At 35.9% G+C, this 27,177-nt stretch overlaps 1 protein-coding gene and 2 long non-coding RNA genes across 7 annotated transcripts in view; 1 reads left to right on the top strand and 2 right to left on the bottom strand.

Moving 5' to 3' along the window:
- Nucleotides 1-27,177, bottom strand: part of LOC135734533 (transient receptor potential cation channel subfamily M member 4-like) — a 564,782-nt gene that overhangs the window by 404,865 nt on the left and 132,740 nt on the right. The window lies entirely within an intron of this gene.
- LOC135734535 (uncharacterized) lies at nucleotides 11,014-15,006 on the bottom strand. Its single transcript, XR_010527394.2, has 5 exons — nucleotides 12,801-15,006; nucleotides 12,154-12,213; nucleotides 11,956-12,046; nucleotides 11,778-11,857; nucleotides 11,014-11,400 (listed from the first exon to the last, which is right to left on the bottom strand). It is a non-coding gene; the product is annotated as an uncharacterized lncRNA (long non-coding RNA).
- Nucleotides 19,518-26,836, top strand: LOC135734538 (uncharacterized). The gene is made up of 3 exons (XR_010527398.2): nucleotides 19,518-20,188; nucleotides 24,382-24,476; nucleotides 26,032-26,836. It is a non-coding gene; the product is annotated as an uncharacterized lncRNA (long non-coding RNA).

The raw sequence follows: 27,177 nt of genomic DNA, 5'->3' as shown, positions 1-27,177 counted from the left end.
TGGATGTGTGTGTGTGTGCGTATGTGTGCCAGTGCTGTCGCTTGCAGCGGTGAAGGACGTGAGGGATCTCACTACTTCACAATATGTATGTATATGTATATATGTATATATGTGTGTGTGTGTGTGTGTGTGTGTGTGTGTGTGTGTGTGCGTGTGTGTGTGCGTGTGTGTGTGCGTGTGTGTGTGCGTGTGTGATGTATATGTATGTAGATATATGTATCCAATATCCACCGTGTTATTCTGGCATGTTTTCTCTTTTTTTTTTCTTAAAACGCGATACATGCCACTCCTACTACTCTACAGAATGCAATAAATCCACTCAACAAATCACAGCGCACCATTCCACGCACTGTAACTAAGTATATACATATTTGTTTTTAACAGTATAATGTGTGCATCACTTATAAAATAATTTACTGAAAACTCTCTTGTACTTTACACTTAAGACAGGCACTTTTTGGCTTGGAAGTAAAACTGCGGTAGAACTGTTTGCCCCGGTTGCACAGACAAGGCTTATGGCTAGTCCTAGAGACCGAGTTCACACCGACTCATTCCCCGCATGCTCTATCTCCTCGCCGTCAACCCGTCACGTTTGTCCAAAAGGAGCAACAACCCCTGCCGAGTGCTAGCGGCATTGTTTCCTTTGGGTCTGGTGACACGGTAGAGATGATGTCAACCTCTGAAGAGTTGGAGGAACCCAGCAAGTCAGACCCTCTTCATGACTCGAAGCTCGTCCGCATCCTTACGAAAGCTACTGCGGAGCTCGGTCTTCAGTGGTCGCCGCCGTCGGAGCCTGCGCTCAGCAGGCTTGATGAATGGTTTCTGCAACCTGGGCGCCGTCAACCAGCTCACCAACGGCAAGCACCGTTCTTTCCGGAGGTACACCAGGAGCTCACAAAATCTTGGCACAGAGCACCATATCCCAGATCCTTTTGGTGGTGGACGGCGCTGATGAACATGGCTATGCAGCGGTTGCAAGCGGTTGCAGGGCTGAGCCTGGTCAGTACTTGGATGGGAGACCACCTGGGAAAACCAGGTTGCTGCTGGTAGAGGTGTTAGTGAGACCAGCAGGGAGTGCTCACCCTGTGGTCTGTGTGGGTCCTAACACCCCAGTATAGTGATGGGGACACTATACTGTCAAAAAAGCACCGTCTTTCGGATGAGACGTTAAACCGAGGTCCTGACTCTCTGTGGTCATTAAAAATCCCAGGATGTCCTTCGAAAAAGACTAGGGGTGTGCCCCGGCATCCTGGCCAAACTTGCCCATTGGCCTACTAATCATCCCTCATATTAATTGGCTATATCACTCAGTCTCCTCTCCACTAATAAGCTGGTGTGTGGTGAGCGTTCTGGCGCAATATGGCTGTTGTCGCATCATCCAGGTGGATGTAAAGCGCTTTGAGTACTGAGAAAAGCGCTATATAAATGTAAGGTATTATTATTATTATTATTCCAAGCTGCTGCCGCCGCTCGAAGAGTCTGTTGCTTCCCACCTCTGCCTGTCTTCAGCCAGCGGTTGTAGATTGAAACTGAACCACCCGTCCAAGCCCTGCCGCCTGACGTCTTCAAATGCTGTGTCTTATGGCAGCAGCATCCACACTCATACCGTTGGGAATGCTGTACATGAGACCGCTTCAGTTTTGGTTAAAAGCGAGAGTTCCGCCCCACGCTTGGATGCCGGGCCACTTTACAATCAAAGTCACAAACAGCTGCGTCAAAGCGCTATCGACTTTCTTTTTCGTGCCAGTTTCACATATTGGTTATTCAATTGTTTTTCCTATTTTCTTACCATTGTTGCTTGGGATTGGGGTTATGTAACTTTCTGTTACATAAAATGACATCCTCACCCTAACCCAACTCTAACCCCAACCCCAAGCAAAAACAGTTTAAATTTCTGACAGATAAATGTACAAACAAATGTTTAAATGACATTCTAACCCAAACCCACCCTTATCCTCACACGAAAACAGTTTAAAAATCTAATGAAAACCACAAATCTAACCCCAATCCCAAGCAACAATGGTTTGAAAAAATGAAAAAAAAATGAGTATCTAATACGTGAAACAGGCACGAAAAAAGAAAGTCGTGCCACGGGCACGTGTAAACGCAGAAACACGTCACTTAAATGCTCGAAACATTTCGAGCTGAATTCAAAAACAGTCTCATTCCTATCTTACCATATCTGCCCTACTCACCTGACCAACGGTGAGCTCAAACTGCTTCACTGCAGAAGCTGCCTTGAAGGCTACGTTGAGGGCTTAAACCAGTAACGAGCACTTTGATTGGTCATTTTTGTGAACCAATCATATTTTTTCTGCCCTCAGAACATGCTGATTGGTTGAAAGGTTTTTTTCAAAGCACATCCCTTGTTTACCCTGGGACACGTCGAACTCCGCAAAATCAGGTTGTACTGAATTGTAGGCAACAGTTTACTTCCTCAGCCTGTTGAAGTGGTCATTATCATAATCCCGCCCGCTTATGGTTTCATATTTAAAGAATTTACTACTGACTAAACCATGATTCAAACTAGGGCTGCACGATTAATCATATTTTTATCATGATAACGATATGTGCGCCACCCGATTAATTTATGATAATCGCCGCGGTTTTCATGTGTAAAGACCAAGCAGAAAAAAAGGTCTAAAATCAAGCAACGTGTTTGTTGTTATGGGCGGAGTATACGGCGTGGATGACGGAGAGCGTCTGACGTGAAGTCTGACGTGACAGCGTCTAAATTGTAAGCGCGGTCTGTGTTTGTTATCGTTGGCATCACGAAATTTGCAGTTTTCCACCTTGACAATGGCAGAGCATCAAGAGCAAAGTGCAGGAGTATGTGTGTTAGTTCCAAAAAAGGGGTCATACTCTTTTGTTTGGAATTATTTCGGTTTCGAAGAAAGTGATGTGGATCAGGTACGAGTCTTGTGCAAACTGTGCTCCTGTTCCGTCCAAACGTCCCAAGGTAACACAACAAACCTCTTTAACCATCTTAAAAGCCACCATAAAGTTGCAATATCAAGAGTTTCAAAAGCTGAAGACACAAGCCACAAACACCAAAAATCCCCGACCATCCACGACACAGACAACAATAACGGGGACTTTGTTAAACGCAACACCATATTCGACTTGCTCGCAAAGACACAGGGAAATAACTGAGGCAATCGCGTATTATATAGCCAAGGATATGTGTCCAATAAACACTGTGAACAGCAAGGGTTTTACAAAAATGCTTGCCACACTTGACAAAAGATACAACATTCCCTCACGCAACCATTTTTCCAAAGTTGCGCTGCCCTCGCTGTATGCGAAATGCCGACTGGAAATAGAAAGAGAAATTCGCAGCCTTGAATATTTTGCTGCAACAACCGAGTTGTGGTCAAGTAGAAGTACAGAACCGTATTTAAGCTTTTCTGTCCATTTCATTGACACAGAGTTTGAGATGAAAAGCAAGGTTTTGCAAACTTGGTTTTTCCCACAAGACCATACGTCGGAGTCTATTGCAACGGGCTTAAAAGAAGCGATCTCTGCATGGGGTTTACTGGAGGAAAGACTTGTATGCATTACAACTGACAACGCAGCTAATATGATTAGGGCAGCATCTATGAATAACTGGACAAGACTACAGCTTTGGTCACAGACTGCATTTAGCCATCGGTAAGTTGAGTTTTTCCTTATAAAGTTAAACTGTTAACACTGTACAATAAGGGTTATTTGTTAACAATAGTTAACAATGAAAAGTACTTGTAAAGCATTTATAATTACTTATCTTAGTTTCCATTAATTTCAATTATTAATTTTAGTAATGTATTAAATTAGTAAATACTATTTTTTTAAATGCATGCATTTAGTATTTTTATGATATTACAGTGACACTTTGTCATACAACATTCATAAAATTACAGTTAATTAAAAGCTAAAGAAAACAGCTACATTTGACTGGTAAAATGCTATTACATCTGAATGTATGTGTACCCAGTGGAATTTAGAATAAGTCAGTGTTTACTAATAGTTTTACTAATAGTAATAATTAATGGTTTATGTATAATGTAGCTATACATAATTATCAAAAAACCAAAGATTTATTTCTGATTAAAAGTTTCACAAAAAACAAAGTCTTCTTATGCTGGGGCTTGATAATGTTTTTTCTGAAGTGGTGGTGTTTTTTTCTAGAGAATGCCATGAAGGATCCAAGAATTGACCGGGCTGTGGGCATCTGCAAAAAGTTGGTGAGCGCCTTCTCCTACAGCTGGAAGCGTAAGAGGGGGTTAATAGCAGCACAAAAGGAGCCCCGAGCATTCCTTGAAAGCAGAGTGTCCGACGAGGTGGGGATCACGTCAAGCCATGATAGAGCGAGTCATAGAGCAGCAAAAGGCCATTGCACATGTTCTGTCTTCTGACAAGAAGTCTCGGCATCTTATCCCAACATGGCAAGACATGGATGTGCTAGAGGCAATCAACAAATCCCTGCAGCCTCTAGTTAATTTTACAGATGCACTGTCTGGCGAGACGTACGTCAGCGTGTCATTTGTTAAGCCAGTTCTTCATCTTTTTAACTCGTCAATCTTGAAAGTTATGGATGATGATACTGACCTGTCAAGGGCAAAAAAGTCTAAAATCCTGGAGTACCTAAATGAAAAATACAGCGACCCACAGATCCAGGCACTGTTGGACATGGCATGTACTGTGGAACCACGTTTTAAGATGAGCTACACCACTGAAGACAACAAAGCACAAACACAAGCCAGTCGAAAAAGCTGAGATGCAGACTGTGGCAATGATGGTAATTAAAAAGAGCTGCACTGAGATTTATCTAGTAATTTAATACTGCTTAAAATTAGTTGTAATTGTCTTTTTTTGTGTTTAGGTGACATCCCCAGCTGCACCACAAGAAAACACTGATGAGAATGCTGAAGCTGGATGTGCTCCAAAGAAAAAGATGACTTTGGGAAGCTACTTTAAAACTACTGAACAAGCCTTGCCACCTAACAACCTAGAGCCCAGTGTAGCCTGTGAGCTGCAGTCGTACTTACAGTCATCCAACCTGGATAGTGAGGGGGACCCACTAAAATGGTTGAAAGAACATGAAAAGATCTACCCAAGGCTGTCAAAAGTGGCAAAGAAATACTTGTGCATACCAGCCACAAGCTCACCTTCAGAGAGGGCTTTTAGTATATGCGGAAATGTAGTTACTTGCTTGCGGTCTTCCCTAAAGCCAGATCATGTTGACAGGCTTGAGTTTTTAGCCCAAAATCTCTAACATGTATGCATAAACAAGTAGGCATATCATAGGCCAGTAAAAAATAGGCTTTATTTGCTGTTGAATGTACCTAAAGAAATACATTGAGAAAGACGGATAGTTTCAAGCAAATACATGCCACTATAAAGTTTAAGTACTTTGTTAAGGTGTTCTTAGTGACTGTAAGTATAAAGGCATACAATAGGCTAACAAAAATGTTTTACTCTAAAAATGTTTTTGTATTCCAGTTTTATTTTAATTGGATTTTGTTATTACCATTTGAAAAGAGGCACAGTTTTATTTTTACAAAAAAGTTCTAAAAAAACATTGTCAGAAGCCTCAGCAAAGTAACTTTTAGTATTTTATCTTCTTGTTGTATTTTATATATACAGTGTATATGTGTATATACACATGGCTTTAAAGTGTAAAAAACACTGAAGTGAATAAAAGTTCTTCTTCTTCACAAAAAAATTAATCGTGAAAATTAATTGTGATCAAAAGTTTGAGCAAAATAATCATGATCATCATTTGTCCTGTAATCGTGCAGCCCTAATTCAAACACAAGTTTGAGCAGTGCAGAGTAGCGCTGGTTGTTTGTTGCTTCTACGATCACAAATGCAGACGTGGATTTAACGTTTTAATATCCTTACCTTACCAATCTGTTACGTTCTGTGTAACAAACAAGCGCTATTCTGCACTGCACAAAACTCGTGACTGAGTCATGGTTAAGTCAGTAGTAAATTCTTTAAATCTTTAAAAAATTCTTTACAGCCTGTGAGACAGAAACAGGCGGGATTATAATAATGAACGTTGTGTTCACGTCAACAGGCCATGGAAGTAAACCGTTGCCTACAATTCATGTGTTTATAGTAGTCAAGAAAAAAGATTTAAGTTGGAGAGGATAACTTGCGTACTTTGGGGTTTATACCTTTTGCATATCTTTTACATGTACTAATACACACTGACAACCCCCAAAAAATTTAAAATCATGAATCCTTATGTGTTGTTTGTTCACAAATCTTTTAAAATCACTTTCTGTCTGTTGTTTTGCAGCAATAATGAGTGCGTTTACATGCACAGTCTTACGCCGATTATGCTTAATAAACTGATAACACGTGGGGTCATGTAAACGTGTAAAGCGGTTTTCTTTAATCGGGGAAAGCCCATAAACAGCGTAGGCAAAAACCGATCGGCACAGGTAGTTTTTTGCTCATTACGCCGACTTCGCGTGGCATGTAAACACCTTAACCCGCTTTCTCACGGTTTTGTCCATGTGCGCATGTATCTGCGTATGAAAGATAAACGTCACACGCGGAAGTAAGCGCAAGGTAACGCATAAAAGTCTCCGCTTGACTAAAGCAGTGGGCAGAGAAACTGTGAAAATAAAAGCTCATGTTACATTTACAGGTTCTGCAGACACGAGGAGAGATACAACAGTACAGCTTAAGACAGATATGTCGTTGACTTTTTGATCGACTATTGTGTACTATAGGTGGTGACGTCACTGCCTGCGAGAAAACTTATAATTCTCCAAGTCCCATGTAAACGCAGTTGACTACATTGCCGGCTTATTGATTTGCATGTAAACGCATGAAAACAGTTTTCTATAATAAGCAAATTTTTAATAGTTATCCGCTTATTCTGTGCATGTAAACATACTCATTGTTTGTTAAAGATGTCATGACTAGCTTTATGCCTTTATTTTTGCACTAAACCTGCTGTAAATAATTTAATATTTGTCAAAAATGATTTAACCTGTTAGCCAGCACTTCTATTTTTGAGCATTTTCTGAAAAACGACAACTCCAAACTAAAACGTCTGCAGCTCTTAAACCCTATGGTCTATATTCATAATTCTGGTCTTGTTTGAAACTAGACACTTGACATATTGTTGCCTAATAGTCATAACAACTCAGAGTAGTAAAGAAACAGAGTAAAACAAGGTAAAATATACATTAAATGACTTCCGTTTTTCTTTAAATAACATTCACTTAGCAAAAAAGGTATGAAATGGTCATCTGAGACACCTGGGGACACCATATAGGTAAACTGAATGTCTGACCATGCTGTGATTCAAATTTGAGAATGATACTCCAAAAAATGTTGTTTCTGTGAGCTTTTATTTCAAAAAAGTCCAGGCGTCCTTTCAGAAAAAGTGCACTTGGAAACTCCAAATATACACATGATAACAAAATGACATGATTATAAAAAGAAAATGAGTCAGGACTACATATTACATGATGTATATCAATTCAGAACTTCTCTGCCCACCAAAGCACATAGAAAAAACTATTTCAGAAAAAAACATTTGCACATTATAACAAAATACTTGTTATTTTGAATGTGGTCGCTCATGAATGCACTCCAGATTCCAGTCCCCCTCTGTGTCAGCTGAAGACCTGTTACATCACATCACAACACAACACACACACAAAGCAAGAGAGGATTTTAGTTTGAGTAAAAAGTTAGAGACATACAACTACTTGTATGAGAAACTATGATGTAATATACATGAACATAATACATACACACACACACACACACACACACACACACACACACACACACACACACACACACACACACACACACACACACACACATTACTTGAATATATTTATAATTACAAATGTCTTATGTTTGCCAAATAACCTATATTTCTCAGCTGGTAATACTCATATTTTCCACCACATATCTTATTTTCTAGTTTTTAGTTTGTATATTCTGTGCATTTAAATCATATAGCTATAAAAATGATTCATTTACATGTCATAGAAAATGAAACCATGTAAAACTCGTATTTTAGTCATCTCCAATGTTACTTTATAATCAAAACAGCTAACAAGACACAAGAAATGTAACATAAAATAAATAATGAACAAAAGAATCCACTTACTTTATCCAAGCGAGCGCAGCTGAGCTCATAGTCAGGTCCATCTCTCGTCGACGACGCGGTTTGTTTATATCCAGTCTTGTATTTTTGCTCCGCGATCATGCTCTTTATCAACTTCTCCAAAACACTCTCAACACAAACAAGTCTTCTGCAGTCGACAATCCACAATGGAGATGTTATATCTAACCTTTGAGAGGTATCTCAGCGGCTCCGGAGAGCCTAGCCGGCTGCTATGCTACCCAAACAAACAAACGCGCACGGAGGGGGCGTGGGCATTTCTCTCCATGCGCTTCTGTAGATTTGCGCAGAAGTACACTTTACTGACGTAAGTTGAATCCTTGTAATCGTTTCATGATTGGTTACTACCCCTGCCCATCAAAACTTTGCTGGCTAAGCATTGGCTGGCTTTGTTTTGGCGTAATCCAGTCAAAAGCCTATGGTGAGCTGAAGGACATCTCTCTGGGCAAATCGGTGTTCCCGTGACATTTTGAGTTGTCAAACCTTATCTGATTGAACAAAACAGAAAAATATGGCGGGATATTTATCGGAACAGTCTAACGAAGCAGGAAGAGATGGATTTCACTGATAAAACTCGATATTTGATAGAAAATAAACATGATCGATCATACTTAGCGGACGCGCGGATGTAAACAAAGGAGGATATTGCTGGATTTATCACTATTTTTTGTTGTTTTGGATTAAAACGTGGGATGCTTTTTGAAGAGTGGACCCTTACGTTTTAATGTACGTTGAAGTTTTTGGGAATTGTCAGAAATGATCAGAACCATATGGCAAGATATGTGAGTACCCACACCCATTTTTATATGCGTTCCGTCTGCATTTCATTTAACCCTTTCCACACCAGTGTATTGATTGCAAAAATAAGCTCAGAACATGAATTTTGAGTGTTTAAACTTTCAAATAATGCAAAGTTTATGATTGTTGATTGAATATTTGATGTTAAACAAAATACAAAAACACGTAAAAACGCCCCCTAGGGACCGCCGCCGGGCCGGTGCGTGTTAAAAACAATTTACCCTTACTATTTGCCATGTGTAACCAGTTTTTGCTTTAATATCTGTTTTATTTTGCAGGACACATCTGATGAACCAGAGCTTTTAGATGTTGCAATTGCCCTACTTAAAGTCATCATTGAAAGCGAGATTGTGGTCAACCTCTACAGATTTACTGATGCCTTTCTGGTAATGTTTGGACTGATCATGCACTACACCTCAGCTATCCCAGGCGACTGACAACACACTTGAATTCACTCAGAAAATTTTACTTTGCCGTTGATGGAAAAGTGTCATCCAAGTAACAGTGTTTTAAAAAATGACTTGATGCATATGTAGAAATGTATATGAAAATGTGTAATGCCTGGCAGTTTCTCTGTAGTTCCCACTGCATGAAAAGAGGTGTATCCGTACTAGGAAACTCCTGTAAACACCACTGATTTTCGGATGTATCTACTAGTTCCACTGAGGGTAAACTTCTAATTCCACCAAGTTAGGAAACTCCCGTAATGATACCAATTCGGATGTATCTTGCTGATGGGATATTCCTGTGGTACATGCAGCCATTTGTTGCCATGGCAAATAATCCCATTGAAGATTTTGTCAGGGGACATTTTCACACCTGCAGAGGTACTGGGATTTCACACCTTTGCACAATTCTAGTGTCTCCATTGGTGTTTAATCTCAACACTGATTGGTTGCTTTTAAAACCCCCTCCCAAAACTCTGACAACTATTGGGACACAACTTTGAAACTTTCCAGTTGAGATCATTTGATTGGTTACACTTTGTATTAAGCCCAACCCAAGGCCTCATAGCTTAGTGACTTGATTGGTTATTTGCCTGCTATGCAGATAGACTACAACCCCCCCCACTATATATATATATATATATATATATATATATTCATATTTATATTCATATACACCCCAAAACCCTTATGTAAAATAAAAAACTTGAATTGAGTTTGAAATGTTTATTTAATAAAAAAAACTGAACAATTCACAATTGTCACAATAACAAAATAATATTATACACAAATATTAAAAGTTGCATACATAAACAATATATTTAAACTCATAAATATACAGACAGAGAAAGCAATATTAGAGTAAAATAAAACAAAATAAAAGCAACAATAAAAATTAAATTCAAAGCAGTACAATGTAATGTAGCAGTGGCGGCTCGTGACTGCTCATCCGAGGGGTGCAAATTCAAAATAAGTGTTCGGAGTGTCATGTGTGTTGCTTGTGTTTTTAAAATGTGTTTGTTGCTTCATGTAAACCATGTGCATCACGGGTTTAGTCAAAACACGTGATGCACATACACGCAGAACACATATTTTGAACCACACAAATGACTGGCTATATACATGTTGTGACAAACTTTGCATCGAGTGCTCACAAAAAAAGAAGTCACCAGCTGCCACTGTAATGTAGTAAATATCTAAATAAAATAAAGCAAGATCAATATAGTTGTTGTTCAAGAAATCAGTCCTACACTGCAAAATAATGACTTTCTTACATAGTATTTTTGTCTCGTTTTCAGTAGAAATATTATTTAAATAAAATGCTTTTTCTTGATGAACAAAATGACCTAAGAAAATAAGTCTAGTTTTAGACAAAATAAATAAATGCACACAATTTAAGTGAATTTGTGCTTAAAACAAGCTAAAATATCTGAAAAAATCTTAAGTTTTCTTTTTTCTTAAAAACTTAATTCAAGCACAATTTTCTCAACTAGACATTTTCTTAGGTAATTTTGCTCATCAAGAAAATACATCTTGATTTAAGAATTTTTAGTTTTTCTACTAAAAACAAGATAAAAATCCTAAGTTAGAAACTGATTTTTTGCAGTGTAGATACAATTTCAGAGCTCTGTCTTGGAATTATTCAAGAATTTCTCACTGTAAAACCTAAAAGTTAACTAAACTCAAACCATTTAAGAAAACCGGTTGCATTAAACCATTTAAGTTTTAAAACACATAGATTTGAGTACTGTGAACTTAAACAAATTGAGTCACATGCAGTTATGCACTTATATTTAAGTTCACACTAACTAAATATAAGTGCATTATTGCACAAGACTTAAGTTCACAGTACTCAAATGTATGTTTTTTTTTTAAACTTAATGGGTTAAGGCAACCGATTTCCTTAAATGGTTTGAGTTAAGTTAACTGTTAGGTTTTACATTGTAAAGCATATACTTGTCAGCAAAGGTAACGTTGATGCACCCTCATCTGGACAGACATCTCTTTGGAGCCCTTTGGAAATATAAAAGTACATATAAGTATTTGGCATAATACTAATACACATACACACGACAAATCAAATGACATAGAATTAAAGTTGTACATTTTAGAAAGTTAACATTAAACCAGTGGTTCTTAACGTTATTCCTGGAGGCCCACTGCCCTGCATGTTTTGTATATCTCTTTTATCTGACAGACGTAGTTCAGTTCATGGAGATCCCTTCTAATGAGCTGATGATTTGAATCAGGTGTGTTAAATAAGGGAGACATACAAAATGTGCAGAGCAGTGGGCCTCCAGGAATAAGGTTAAGAACCACTGCATTAAACTGTACAAAGATACAACAATATATGATCAAAGAACTTCATAATACTTCATAAATCTTCTTACTTAATTTTCTGTGTTGATGTCCTCAGAGTCTCTGTGTTGTTCTGCAGCTTCATTACAGTAGGCTACTTCAATATAGTTGTCTATCAAACACAGAATAAATAAATAGAATCACATACATCATAACACATCTATTTACGATTTAACCTCTTTAATTTAATAATTTAATTATTAAACTTACATCATTTTGGCCAGATTGCAGTGACATCAATTTCTTCAGTGTCTGGATCAGTCTGATGTTTTAGCTTTCACTGTTACTTCATTATATTTCTCTGGCAAACACAGAATTAAAAATTAAAATCACATATCACAATACATCCGTTTACTATTTAACATGTTTGATTTTAATTTAATGTAATCATTGAATGATTAAACATACATCAGCTTTACCCAGAAACCTCTTCATCGTCCACAAAGTTGACCACAGTGTACATGACCTCTGTAAACACAAACATGTATAGACTTCATATTTAAAAAGATGAAGAACAGCAAACATATAACGTTTAAATATATTATGACTCCAAGCTTCTTTACAATTAGCATCTAGGTTCTCTTAAAGTGAAGCTGGCTTTGTTACAAATCAATATAAAGCTATTAAAACAGTCTTGAAAAATAAGCAGCATCTACCAGAACTGAATGAGCTTTTAAAACAACAAAAGATCGTCAGTACCATTTAAAATAGCAGAGAGACACTTGCTAGCTGCTAACATTTCAAACACACGAGTTACTGTTGTTTTGTTTGTTTTAAGCAAATAACGTCTCATCTTGGCTTCTTTAAAGTTTTGTTTTTAAAAATTTAAACATCGAATTGATTCTTTTAACAGCCCGGTTTGAATGTTACTTCGCGTATTTTTAACCTCATGTTTACCGCTGTGTACCACGTATAACCTTAATGTTTTACTGTTTGTGGTTTAAATTCAAACTGTTCTAGTATAAAGACAAAAACGAATCATAGTTAATAACATAATATGAACAAATAGGCAACCGATCAGCGCGATGCAGACAAATGAATTAAATCAAACTTACCTTACTGTTGATGAGCAAACAAACAAATAAGAGACGGAGTAGTCCAGGCAGTAACGGTTCGCGATTTTGAATTTTCCCGTCAAGCCCATAGGTTGAGCAGTCACACCTGAAGGGTGGGGGCAGATGAGTAGGTGCAGGTGCATTCTGGGAAATGTAGTCCTTTTCTTTAATATACTTTTTATAATCCGCGTTTTCACACTATGCATTGTTCTTTATACTTGATTATTAATAAAAAATAAAAAATATTTTTATAAAGTTTATTACGTTTACAAAACATGTTTAGTTGACAAACATGTTAACAGTTATTTGGAATGATGCTCAGATTTTCTTAAATATAAAATCTTTGTGAATCAGCAGCACCTTCTTGATGAAATACAAAACTCTTTAAACATGCCTCAGGAATTATCTCTGGGTTTAGTGGATTAACTGCTCATCATTGGAAACATTGAGCGTATACCTAAATTAATTCTTACTTAAATATTAGTAAATATAAACTAATGCTGAGTTAAGACATGTAACTTACTGAACTTACTTAACTACAACATGAACTCAAATTAATTTATTGTAAATGACTGCATTAACTAACAATGAAAAACATGTCGTAGTTAATGATGACTCTTCAATAGTTTATGATTAGGATATGCTGTAACTCAGCATTAGTTCATGTTAAAGTAAAAATACATGTATGTCTTTTGTCACTGTGATATATGGACCCTTATTATATTATAAAGTCCCCATCTCTTTTGTTTAAATTGATTGATTGAAGACAAACATTATAATATGTGGTCTGAATTTGTGCAAGCATGCATTATCATATGCTAAAAGTTACCTCCTCAGATAGACTAGAACATTCATTGGTGCCCGAACATTTTCCTTACAAGGGCCAAACCTGACTGAGGGCCGTGGGCCAAAAGTAAATGTTGTTGTGTTATATTAAAATTAAAGTTGCCCTGATAACCCCTAATTTATAATTTTCTAATATTTTAAAAATAAATAAGCAAACATTACTCTGTTTATGCATAACTAATGCAGTTTTATTTTCCAAGGCTTTTTGTAGAAAAAAGAAATCGTTTTGCCAATCAATTTTAAATATCCTTTTCTCTGTGTGCCACTGCCGCAACCTCTTCATTTTTAGCCTATAGTACCCGAGTTCATTAGGTTTTGTGATGCATTTTATACACCTTCAAATATGCATGAAACATAAAAAAATTTAAGGTCTTTTGTGGGCCAACTTTGGGCACCTCTGGACTAGAAGTACAGTAGCTGACAGGTATCTGCAGATATGTTTACCCGAGTTTGTCAGTCTGTTTCACCCAACATGTTTTGCATCCACATGTGAAAGACTGTCTTTTAGATTATGGACCTGTCTATTGATATTTTTGTTTCTATTTTAAAAGATTTAATGAAATGTTAGGGTAGAATTATAATAACAATAGAAACAGTGAACTTCAAATCATGAGACATCAGCAAAAATAAGCAGCTTTACATTTCACTGACTAATTTATCAACATCCTAGCTAGCAAAAATGAGTTACATGATGTCATTTGAACGGCTTCTTTTAAACGATGTATGCAGCATTGAGAGATACGTTCACAATATTCTGACCTAGGGCAGTTGGAGACATGTTTTCAAAGTGTTGGAAATATATATTCTGAAATAATATTTGTTGCATTTCTCTTGAGTCAGAGACATAATTTTCACACATTAAAATGATAATTGTGTCCATTGAATTTTAGTTATTTTGAATGATGCTTAGTTTCTTAAATAGACTAATTAAATTATATTAATAATAAACATATTTAGAAAACACAGTTTTTATGTACCACAATACTGTATGTGCTGTCTTAAAGAGACATGGTTAACCTCCCACCCCACTCAGCTCTGAAAACAAAGAAGACACCTCTACCTGTGGGTCATTAACATATAAAAAGCCGTTCACACCTCACACCCACCGCTCCTCACAACCAGCTGTAAGGATTCCTGGAAACTTCCACCAGTTCCTACATACATCCACAAACGTAAGGTTTCTGGATGTTTCACGGGTTTACTTTGGTGTATTACCTTTCCAAGCACTCTGCCTCAAAAATCTGGCAAACCTAAAGTTTAGCAGAGATTTCCCATCCCGTATTTGTCCGTATACAGCTCTTTTCATGCAGTGTCCATGCCGGTTATTTCTGTGAAAATAATGCCTTTCTGTGCTAATTTGTGGGTTTTTCTTGACAATCTGCACAATGTGTCTCTGTATTTTGAAATGTTATTTGTGACTTAACTTCTTCCACCCTGAAGCTATTTTGGGGATTTTCGCCTGGATTTGGTCTACCCAATTTCAAAAGCTTCCCATACCCACATGCAGAGGTTTACATACAAAAGTTTGGTATTTTTTTTTACAGGAAATTTTACAGGAAACCCTTTGAAATTACATAAAACACTGTTGAAAGTGCTAAACATGGTTGTATGTGATGTCAGGCCTCTAATAAACACAAAAATAAATAGGCGCTTTTTATGTTTTTTTTTCTAAAGTTTTTATTTGAAAGTATATAACTCTGGTCCTGGGTATCTCAGGTCCCTGCGGACAGTTTTGTTTGATTCCAGCAATTGTCAGCTTACAGAGGAAAGCTTTCTCTATCATAATATATGCAAAAGTTATTTTACTCCAACTGATGGGAAGAATAATACGCTTATGGTGTACAATTTCTGCCAAAAAACATTTGAAGTGCTACCATAACCACATACAGTGGAATAAATACAATATCTTTATATCATTTTGCAGAAAACCCTTTGAAGTTACATAAAAAGCTGCTGTTTGTGACAAATATTGTTATTTATGTTGTTTTTCATATGATGAAAAACCAAATTTTATTTTTTATGTTGTAAACACTGTCTTTGATTGTGTATAACTCTGGTTCTGGATGCTCTAGCAGACTGCAGACAGTTCTGGTTGTTAGCAGCAGCAGACAGTAAACACCCCAAAAAGAATGAACTCTTTATCATGTCGCATTCAAAAGATATTCTTATTTTACTGAAGGGTGCGGAAATAAATTTTTCATAAAAATATAATTTTTTTGTTTTGCACATATAATAAAAAGCTAGGGATTAATTATGCAAACAACCAAAGAAAATGCTGTGAATGGACTCCTTGTTTAGAGTAGGACCTAAAATAAAAGATGGTGTATCATTTGTGGCTATATGTGCTATCTGAGGCAGTTCACACTCAAGTTTCACATATGTTTACAAAAGACCATTTTTTACCTTATTATTCATTCGATGATTGTTGGATATGTGTTATATTAGAACAAAAATAATGCTGTAGCCTTATTCCTGAGAGTGAGAGCTTTCATTTGATATAAGACTTGCCCATGTTTGTCATTTTTGAAAAATATGAAATATGTGAATATTATATGATATCAAAAAATATTGGGGGGGGGGGTGATAGTGTAAATTAAGTGTAAATAACTTTCTTACAGTAAAAGATATGTCAAAGTGATGCATATCTGCAGAAAGTAGAGACTCTAAGCTTTCAAACAGTATCTCATATGTGTTACTGGGGTCCATGACGGAGCATTAAAGATTAAAAGAATCTTTTATATTAAGTCAAAATACGAAATTTTGGACCGGGGACAGGGTCCTCAGGGTTGAAGAGGTTAAATTGTTGTCTATTTTGGTCTTTTAAATTGACAATCTATTAAGTGTAATGTAGTGGCAAAAATGTAGTGTAACGCAATGTAATTCAAACTGTTTAACTTGTCTCAAAAAAATTACGTTTTGAGCCACGTGATTTTGAGTTTCGCGTGTCAAAGGTTTTGAGTAAAGTGTAATTAAAAAAACCTGAACAAAAATAAAAAAATATTGAGTTTAAATAACTTAAAAGTGCTTCTTTGTGTACTTATTTTTTTTTAGTAATGTTAACTTAATGCCATGAGTCAATGTAACTGAAAATTATTGAGTAGACTTAATAAGAACTTTTAATTTAATTGTAATCAAAAGGTTTATGTAACAGGTAATCAAAATATTTAACCTCTAAAAGAAATTGTGTTTTAAGTTCATTTTTTTGAGTTCTGCTTACTTATTGGGGTTTACAGTGTAACGTTATGCTAATTGTTGCTTGTTGTATGTAGATGCTTGTTGACGAACTATTTTTGTATTTTCTAAACTGTTGAAGGTTGAAGTAAGATTAATGTTGTTCTTGTTATTACTGCTGAAAACTTGTTAAATATTAAAGTTTATATTTATTATAAGTTATTTAATTGTTATTGTATGCATTTAGCCATGCACATATAGTTTGCATATACAACGCAAATGTTATGAATGCAATGTCGTGTGAAGCTATTTACTTGGCTTTAATCTGTTAAATGAAAACTTAAATATGTAATGTCATCCCATACAAAAATGTAATATATGGCCATATATGTACATATATTTTACATAGTATGACATATATTTATACATATATTGGACTTATCTGAGAACACAATATATGCCTGCAACATATATGTACATTTATATGTCCAAACATGTGAAAAAAATATTTGGTTTCATCAATATATGATACCATATATCTGCATATATTACACTATAGTATTGGTTTTTCGCATATATGGACAACATTAATTATAAATATGTGACATGCATATTTGTTTTCCACATATCTATACATATATTTGACTTATCTGAGAACACAATATATGCCTGCAACATATATGAACATTTATATGTCCAAACATGTGAAAAAAATATTTGGTGTCATCAATATATGATACCATATATCTGCATATATTACACTATAGTATTGGTTTTTCGCATATATGGACAACATTAATTATAAATATGTGACATACATATTTGTTTTCCACATATGTATACATATATTTGACTTATCTGAGAACACAATATATGCCTGCAACATATATGAACATTTATATGTCCAAACATGTGAAAAAAATATTTGGTGTCATCAATATATGATACCATATATTACAGTATAGTATTGGTTTCTCGCATATATGGACAACATTAATTATAAATATGTGACATACATATTTGTTTTCCACATATTTAATAAATGTATGTAAACATACATGCATGTGATACTGATGCATTTTTAAAGCTGTGGCATATGGTTATGGTACTTTGTGGATGTATTTGTCAAAAATGACAAAGAAAACACTGCATTATTGTATTAAAAATACTATATTATGAAGTCCTGTTCGTTTTGTGACCTAAAGACCCCCCCCAGGATCACCATCAGACAGGTTTTTGCTTTTATACAGCAAGTAAAAATTATCTGGTCAGATCATCTTTAAATATGTTAGTGAGTGTTCAAGAAGATTTGAAATGTATGATCATTATGGGGAATCAACAGCTATTTTAATTACTTTTAACAAAAATGACTTCTTTAGTCAGAAAACTGCCAACTAAGTCTGTGTATATTAACAAACAGTGATAAGTTGATATGATTATTATTAATAATCACAAATCAATTACATTATTATTTTATTTTATTATTTCATTTTATTTCAGTTTTTTATTTTATTTGTGCGGGGATTGGTAAAGTTAATTAATAAATAAATAAATAACCTAATGTTATTTATTTGGTTGCTTTTATATCTTTTAGTATAGTGTTTGTTCAGCGAATTTACATATTATTATTATTATCATTAAATCGTGTTAAATGTGTTGCTTAATTAATAATAAATAGTCAAAAGAACATAGCATATAATAAAAATTTCCTCCACTGCCTATTGAATGCGCTACACCCAGTCCAGTAGGAGGCGCTAATTACCCTTCAGTTGCCAACCGCCACTCAGGCCAAAAGCGCAGAAGAACAAAAATGACCGGGAAAATCTGACAGGACTGAGGCCCTGTCCCAAATGGCGCACTTCATGTGGACTTTCGGTCTTGTGGCCTTAAATTGCGCGTGCTCGCTTAGTCCACGAGTCCGTAGGGTGTCCCATCTGTCATTTTTACGCTTTGAAGTGTGCTCATCAGCGCCTCCTTTGCCCCCTTGATGCGGTCTTCAGCGAAGCCCGCACTGCAGCAGGCTTCGCGCACTTTGCCAACCCAGAAGTCCTTGCGAAAGGGCAATCAGACCAATCAGACGACGGAAGGGAGGAGTTCACGCTGACGGGCAACTTCTCTACCTATTTCCGGTGTGATGCTCGAGTCTGTCCCAAAATACGACTCCGGTGCACCCACGTGGACTCGCATCAAGGGTCCCTAAAGTCTGGACTACGTGATGTCATCAAAGTGTGGACTCTGAGGAGGACCACAAGTCCGGAGTGTGCCATTTGGGACAGGGCGTGACAAGATGACAACAGCACAGCGGGGTTTTAGAAGTAAGTTTTAAATATTTAATATATTTTGCATAGGTTTCTTGTTGTCTAGTTTGTTACAGCCTAATTAGTCATTACTGTTAGGGAGGTTTGCAAGTTTTTGTCGTAGTAATCGTGTAGCTTGCAGTTTACTATGGTTTGATGCTTAATTTTTCTTGGGTGTTTTTGTAAGTAACGTATGTCTTAATTTAATGTTATTGCACAATGCACAAAACTGTTCAGAATCTTTCAGTTTATATTATTCTGGTTAACCTTATGAAGCATGTACTTATAGGAACAGTGATTAATAAGGCACTTATTTATGCAGTTAATTCATAATTTACAAAATACGATTTGTTTAAAAAAGGCAATACATTTATGTTGCCTAACAGTCACTTGAGAAATAATTCTAGAAAAATAATGTGTACAGACATTTTCACAGACATTGTTAATGTAACTGTTACATCTGCATGTAAATTATATATATAAAAGCAGCTTTCTGGCAACAGGTGGTGTGCTTTATTAATATATTTAAAATGTTCATATCTAATGCATTTTGACATCCCTTATATTTATCTTTATGTAAGAGTTATACTTTTATTTTAGTGAGAGGGTTATGTTTGTGTTTAAGCAGACATTGCAAGCAGGCCAAGCACTTATAGCTTTACATGGCTGGAGTCAATACTACCTCACCAAAATTACAACTAATGTTTGGCTTAATCCTTGCCTAATCACAGTGTTTTTCCCTTTTATTATTTCTCTTTTTGTAGGTCCATCAGAGTGATTTTCTGAGTTCTTTCACATGCTGTATGGTAAGAGTGAATTTCTGCCAGTTGATACCGGTGACAGGTGTTAATTATTAAGTTTATCTTTGTATTTTTTATTAAAGGTCAGCGAATGGATGGATTATCCAGTCAAGGTACAGAATGAAAGGTAAATGGCAAGTAACTAAGTAATGTACTAAATGTATAAACTGTAGTGTATTCAGTAGCTACTAATCACATTACCTCTATCACTCTCTCTAAAAAACTTGACTGAGTTAGAAGAAGCTGGGCGACTCTTCAGAGTGAAGATGTTATGGTAATGTAAATCTTACGTTTTTATATTGTAGTTATATACAATATCAGAGACAGCACATCATTTTAACCCTGTTTTATGGTTAAAGGGGTTTTGCACCCTAATGGCACTTTTTCATTGCATAGTACCCTACAGGTAAGGTTGAGTCAGCTCACTTTACTTTGGCTTGGTTAGCATTTCCATTGAGTTTAGCAACACTTCAGAGTGGGAGGGAATATAGGGGTGTCAAATGTATATAGCACGACATTCATTGCTCGACTTATCGAGACTGTTTTCTAAGATGGCTCCTGTCTGTATACGCATAATATACTGTCTTTATAAAGGATCTTCTTATTAGGGCTGTCACTTTTGAGAAGAATCAAGCACATATCCCGCGCTTGAGCGTGTTTCTGAAAAGTAATCTTCACTGACAACAAGCACACATACTAGGGCTGGGTATCGATTCAGATGTTCCAGATCAATTCAATTTCGATTCACAAGCTATCAAATCGATTCTATTTCGATTCAATTTTCGATTCCAGTTCTCGGGTCTGTTTTATACTCGATTCTCGATTCAACTCAATGAATATAGATTTAATACAAATACTATATTAATAAAAAACAACAGTGAACATAAGTTTACAAGTGGGTAATTAATAAAAAGAAATTAAAAGCCACAACACTATCGTTGTTGTCTTGCTTGCAAAAACTAAAATGCTTCCATACCTCTTACTTTTTATGTGAAGGTGGCATCAACGTCGATGAAGCACCTAAAACTGCCATTTTAAGCACTGAATGAAAGAATGACAGGCTCCTTGGTAACATCGCGCAAGGCAAAAAAGAGGGTGACATCTAGTGAAGAAGACTAGTAATTTGATCGTTGAACGTTAATCTTACGTTCAAGGTTTGCAGAAAAATATATGGAAAAAAATGGATTCTGCTCTTTGAGAATCGATTCTGAATCGACCACGTTTAAAAAAACTATTAATCGAAATATCCATTTTTTTGCCCAGCCCTAACCCATACATACCCTATGTATGCGCGCGTTCATATACATTAACCCTGCCCGTGCTGTTTCCTTGACCGTTTTTAATGATAGAGCACACAAAACATTTATATTTGAGAAATAAAACTTACCGCTGAGTTAAGCAGATCTTAATTCACTCTGTCGTCTATGTGACATGCGACAGTCAGCACGTGATCATTTTAAATCAGTTTACAAGACAAATGCTGTTGTTGTTTAATATAAAGTTTTTTCGCCAATTGGTTCATTCCGAACAGAAACAGTATTTTAACGTTTCCAGTTTTTGGTTCAATCCTAAAGCTGACGTTCCTTAACCGGTTAGAACAAAAAAAATAAAAATCCCGAACCGGTTAATAACGTTCCATGTCAGCTGTGGGACATAAAAATAAGTAGGCTGATCATTAGGACATTAAACTTAAGAAAAATTATGTAGACTAATAAGTTAAGTCTCTATCTTGTCATCGAACATTAAAAAAGCTAAATTATGTAAGCGGCATAACTGACATGCCTACATTTGTTAAGTGCACTTAAACACACGCGCACACACACAGACGGAGGACGAATTCCAAACGGCGCTTCGGGAAGAAAATGCTGCATAAACAGTCGCACCACATAAAGTGAAAATTAAGATGTTTTTCAGTGCTTTATTTGCCAAATGTATTTTATACATCAAGAGTTCTGATCTTTGAAGGGGATAGGGATAATCATATTTGATTGGAGTTAGGGCTGTCACTTTTGAGAAAAATCAAATTCATATGGATATCTAATATCATGCAATGTATCCGAATATATTTAAATATCTAGGTGCCCCCCCCGCGCCTTAAAAAAAAACCCACCATCATGGAGATTCAATCACAAATTTATTAACAGTGACAGTCATAAACAGGACTGTCTGAATTACTTTTTTTTACTTTTGAAACAGAAGGTTATCAACTTATAAATAACAACATATATGAAAACAAAACTATTCAGAACAGGTAGAGACAATAACTTAAACAGCAGGAAGCCCAAACGAATTTCGCGCCCACAGATTTCGGCGGAAAACTCAGCGGATGTAATGGGCTTGACAAGCAAACATATCCCGCGCTTGAGCGTGTTTGTGAGAAGTAATATCTTTGACAACAAGCACACATACATAGCCTATCCCACACGTTTGTGAGCCGTCATTGACAAGTACATTAACCCTGCGCGTGCTGTTTGCTTGACCGGTTTTAATGATAGAGTGCACAAACCCTTTGATATTTGAGAAAAAAATTTAACTTACCGCTAAGTTAAGCAGATCTCACTTGACTCTGTTGTCTATGTGACGTGCGAGAGTCAGCACATGATCATTTCAAATTCGTTTACAAGACAAATGCTGTTGTTGTTTAATATAAATTTTACATTGCGTTGTAAAAATCAAATGCATATTCGAATATCGAATAAAAAGTGACAGCCCTAATTGAAGTTGGACCGGACACATTCAAATGCATGTGCGTCTGTGTGTACAGAATTTTTTTTATTTTAGTGCCTTTTTGTGGTTAAATTGTTTAAAATCACTTAAGTGTTAACATTTGCAAGCCTTTGAAACACGTGCAAATGATCAACTTTCACCATATTTAAATTTGCATATTAATCCGCAAATCGCATGCGAGCCGAACTGTGGGTTGTGATCTGTACAGATCACTGACCAACTGCGATCCGTTACACCACTAATTAGTATTAAAAAAAATAAACAAACATCTTGAGATACTTGGTAGCCTACAATATTTACCTCTTATGATTGAGCATTAGAGACTTGGGCTTGAGTAGGCTACCTGCTGGTGGCAAGCTTCTCATTTCTCTGAGTCAATGACGACCGGAAGTGAACTTCACAGAGTCAAATTGCACAGAATCTTGTCAAAGAACTGAAAAAATAACGTTATTAACCGGTTACCATTATTTTCAATTAACGGTTCTGTTCCGGAACATGTATTTTTGGAAAGTTTCTGGTTTCGTTTCTGTTCCTTGCAAAACATCAAAAGTTTCTGGTTTTCGTTCCTTGAACCGGTTCAAAGCCTTGGTTTACATTCTTCATACATGCTAATTTCATAACGAAAATGTATTAAAGGGACATTTCACTTTTTTTGAAAATATGCTAATTTTCCAGCTCCCCTAGAGTTAAATATTTGATTCAATCCAATCCATTGAATCTGATCAGACCATTAGCATCGTGCTAAGAAATAACCAAAGAGTTTCAATATTTTTCCTATTTAAAACTTGACTCTGTAATTACATTGTGTACTAAGACCGACGGAAATTAAAAGTTGCTATTTTCTAGGCAAATATGGTTAGACCTATACTCTCATTCTGGCATAATAATCAGTGACTTTGCTGATTTAACATGGCTGCAGGAGGTGCAATGATATTACACACTGCCCGAAAATAGTCCCCTGCCATTGAAAGTAACCAAGGGGACTATTTTCGGGCAGTGTGTAATATAACTACGCCTGCTGCAGCCATGTTACATCATTGATTATTACGCCAGTTTGAGAGTATATTTTCTCGGTAAGAATCAAATGTTTAACACAAGCTTTTTATTCTGCTATAACACTAAAAACAATAATATATGTAATTTTATATACAAATGATAATTCTATCTATCTGGTTCGTGTTGGTCCAATTTAATTCAGAGCACTTGTTTGGTTTGGTGTTATTATTTTCATTGTAAGCCTTTAAAAAGTAATTATTTTAGATGCAATTTTGTAATATTTACGGCTTAAATTCTCTTATGCATTTTTTTTTTTTAATATTTAAAATAATTCCGCAGAATTATCCAAAAAATTTCCACAGAAAAAGCAAAAAAAGTCTGCAGAAGCCGGAGCCACGTCTTCCCTGTCTTGCGCACAGTTGCCGTCGGTCTCACTCTCAGCTTCCTCCCTATTACGAGGTGTTAAACTGTAAAAAATGCGCAACACATGGCATTTTTAATACCGGATGGTTTATTTATAGTGGATATTTCACCTCATGTTTGAATGCATATTCGAATATCAAATAAAAAGTGACAGCCCTACTTCTTATTAAACTGTTTGTACATTTACAAAGTTCAACTTGGGGTTAAGTGCCTTGCTCAAGGGCACAACGGTGGTGACCAGGATTCAAACTCACAAATTCTAGGCTAGCATACTAGCCAGGTTCCTTAACTGCTGTGCTACTGTCACCCCTTTTGGCTTAGTGCCTGCTTTCGAACCACACCCGTGGAGATATCTGCCAACAAATGGACAATCATTCATGGGGCTACAGATGGGGCTGCATTCAAGAATTTTCAATGTATGTGTTCAAATTCACATTCTGCGTAAAAAAAAAAGTTTCGATGAGAGGTGATGGAGGGTGGTGTTTGGCACTATGACCCTATCTCGTCTGCAAATTAAATTGGTGCAAAACTGGCCGCCATGCTTGCACTAAGTGTGGCCTTACTTTGCCTATTCACGTACTTTGTCACTTAATTTTACTAGAGCCCGACCGATATGCATTTTTTTTTTGTGCCGATACCGATACAGATATTAGGGAGTAAAAAAAGACCGATAACAATATATCGCCCGATATTCTTTATGTGCATATTATAGTAAAGTACACATATACTACAGTATATTATACTACAGTACTTTACATAGAATACACTATATACATTAACAGAATATATAATTACTTTTTTGTAATGATCACTCACAAATGTGGTGACCAAACACTTAAAATGACATGACAAAGATATGTAATATTGGCAGGTGTGTTTTACAAGTTAACAATAAACTTTATTATCCAAAATGATTCTGATATAAGTGCACAAAACAGTAAACTTGACTTATTATAAATAACTTAAAAACAAACAAAACAAAATACATATAACTTAACTCATTGTCAGTTTTGACGGGAATAATGTTATATTGGGCTTATTTTAAAAAATGGAAACTTATGAAGTCATTGTTTATTAGCTTTACAGTAAGTTATGTACTTCACAAATTAATTAGAAACTTACAGTTAAGACGACAATGCTTGACTTACTGACAACATAATGATGTAGGCTAATGTTTAATGTACTGCACAACGTTTTTATAACACGAACCCACAGTGTTATGCCGGGACTTTAAACTTTTATAAAACGAAAGCGTCTTCTCTCCGCCTCTTTTATTTAGCGAGGGTGTAAAGTTGCGCGAGGTTATTTAATCAATTGCTTTGAAATGAGCATGTTCAGTAACAACACAAGCAGCTATACTCCCACAGACTGCGCGTCAGTTTAAGCGCGTCCTTTCCCCGCCTCGCGTCATTTCTTCCGCTTGCGTTTTAAATAACTCGCAAGTGGACAAAAGAGACGGATTAAAAACACCAAATGTAAACAGGAATGTGTCTCTCTCGCCCATTTATAATCCAATCGACCAACGTGCATCTTAATACCAGGTGTAAAATGTTGTGAAGAAACCGCGTGACTGCCTCCACCTGAACTGAGATCACTGACTGAAGTGAAGGGGGTGGGGGATTGGCTGGTGTCACTCCAGTGAGAGACCTGGGTCACCATTAGCAACCAATAGGGCGCGCTCTGCTGGACAAACAAGGTCTTACATCTTTCAAAAGCATTTAATGTTTTCTGTAAGGAACGTTCATATCGGCTTCATATCTGCGGCTTATACGCCGATACAGATATATCTGCGACATGCTCATATCGGCCGATAAAATCGGCAAAATGATAAATCGGTCGGGCTCTAAATTTTACTGACTTGCACTAGAAGAAACGGCAATAAATATTTTTTTTATCTTTGTGATAAGTTTATCCACCAGTGTTTTGTCTACTTTATACCTAAAACTTTTTCTTTAAAATTTACCTTCTCAGATGCAGTTATGTCAAAGCTCTCGTTTCGGCTGGCCAGATTGGAACAGACCTGAATGGGAAGATGGCAGAGCTAAGACTGACAATGTCCAGTAAAAATGTTAACTAAAAATGAGTGTTTTTCCTCAGCGAGTGAGTTTGGGAATGTTTTAAATGTTCCTAAAAGTTTGAAAATGTAATACTGAGGGAAAAAAGTGAGCGCTTTGAAAAGGCTTTAAAAAGAAAATAAAGTCTGAAGTTGATGGTAAATGAATTTAAAGTTTTTACTTGAAAAGTTTGTACTTGTTTGTACTTGTCAAGTCTGTGCTGAAAAAAATGGAGTAAAGTTTGTATTTGAAAAGACTTGGAATTGTGTGTTCTGTAGAATGAGTACACATATATGTGCAGGCTGTATAAAAAAACATATGATGACACCATGCCACTTATATAAGTGAAAGTACATGGTGTCATCATATTTGAAGCATATTTGTATCCCTAATATAAGTGAAGGTACATGGTGTCATCATATTTTAAGCATATTTGTATCCCTAATATAAGTGAAAGTACATGGTGGCATCATATAAGAAGCATATTTGTATCCCTAATATAAGTGAAAGTACATGGTGGCATCATATAAGAAGCATATTTGTATCCCTAATATAAGTGAAAGTACATGGTGGCATCATATAAGAAACATATTTGTATCCCTAATATAAGTGAAAGTATGTACTATGGAAATAAGTACATATATGCATGTATACATATATGTGTCTTGCATATATTTCACATGTATGTCCATATATGGGAAAATATATGGCACTTACATGAAAACGGCAATTTTTGCTATATTTTGAAATATATTTTTCATATATGTCTATGTATGTTACATATATGAATTTTGCATATACTTTCATATATGCAGCAGACATACATGGGCACTGATATTATATATGTAATTTACATATATTGACATATATTACATTTCTGTATGGGATAATTATGATGTTTTAAAAAGTTTAATTTATGTAATTGTTGCATTAGGCTATGAATTAAATAAACATTTATTGATAGGAAAAGTTTCATGTATTTTCATTTGCTGTAGCATGAAACACGAGTAATCGAGTAACTTGAGTATTGTTTTGATTAAAAAAAATGACTATCAGAAATCAG

The sequence above is a fragment of the Paramisgurnus dabryanus genome, chromosome 1 (genome assembly GCF_030506205.2).
Source record: "Paramisgurnus dabryanus chromosome 1, PD_genome_1.1, whole genome shotgun sequence".
NCBI lineage: Eukaryota > Metazoa > Chordata > Actinopteri > Cypriniformes > Cobitidae > Paramisgurnus > Paramisgurnus dabryanus.
The sequence above is the reverse complement of the archived record's forward strand: the minus strand, read 5'-3'. Positions and strand labels throughout refer to the sequence as shown.